Here is a 983-nt window from a genome sequence, read left to right as displayed (position 1 = left end):
AGTCACTTTTTACGGCCTGAGAAAGTTTCCTCTCTGCTCAGTTATCAGGTTATGGCAGAAATAAAGTGAAGGACACATAAAACAGACAGACTTTTATTGCACCCTTCAGAGTTCAACGACTCTTCTTGATAGTGAGTTGACTCAGATCACATTCATTCCATCACACATATGATTTTTTTTTTTCAAGTGTTTTTGAGCATCTGGGCCTGAGAGTGTGTTTGAATGAACATGCCATAACCCATATTTAAGTGTGTGTTTGACCTCTTTGCTCCACAGATCAAGTGGAATCACTAACATCTGCTTTTTTTGTTAGATCAGTGTGCTTGAAGGAAAATATTAAGTAGAAATATATATACTAGGACAAATTAAATGGAATTAATATTTAAAAAGCAGTGGACTCTGAATGTCTGAGGCCACTTTGATAATCCAATTCCAAATCTGATTTGAAGCTAAAATTATTTATATTTTGAAAAGATTAAAACATGAATATTGTGATATAACATTAATATAAGTGACGTGACATACAGCCAAGTATGGTGACCCATACTCAGAATTCGTGCTCTGCGTTTAACCCATCCAAAGTGTACACACACAGCAGTAAACACACACACACCGTGAACACACACCCGGAGCAGTGGGCAGCCATTTATGCTGCGGCTAAATTATTAATGACTAAATTAATATAGTCATATGGTATTTTGAGGTATAAATCTATTACTTCAAAGTGTTTTAATGTAGCTTTTTGTGTGTTTAGCTTTGGTCGTAATGTTTTTCAGTGTGTGTATGTAGTGTTTAACTAGTTTTATGACCTCAAAATGTTACGATGTTTAATTTGGCAAGCCATCAAAGGAATCTGCTTATTTGTAGCTACTTATTATCTTATTGAAATCTTGCTCTGGGACAGTTCTTACAGCGGCAACTATAAAGCTTGACCTTTGACTCTGTAGTGATGGGACAAACATGCAGCCGGGAACTGATCCCTG

This window comes from Cyprinus carpio, chromosome B10 (genome assembly GCF_018340385.1).
Source record: "Cyprinus carpio isolate SPL01 chromosome B10, ASM1834038v1, whole genome shotgun sequence".
Taxonomy (NCBI): domain Eukaryota; kingdom Metazoa; phylum Chordata; class Actinopteri; order Cypriniformes; family Cyprinidae; genus Cyprinus; species Cyprinus carpio.
The sequence above is the reverse complement of the archived record's forward strand: the minus strand, read 5'-3'. Positions refer to the sequence as shown.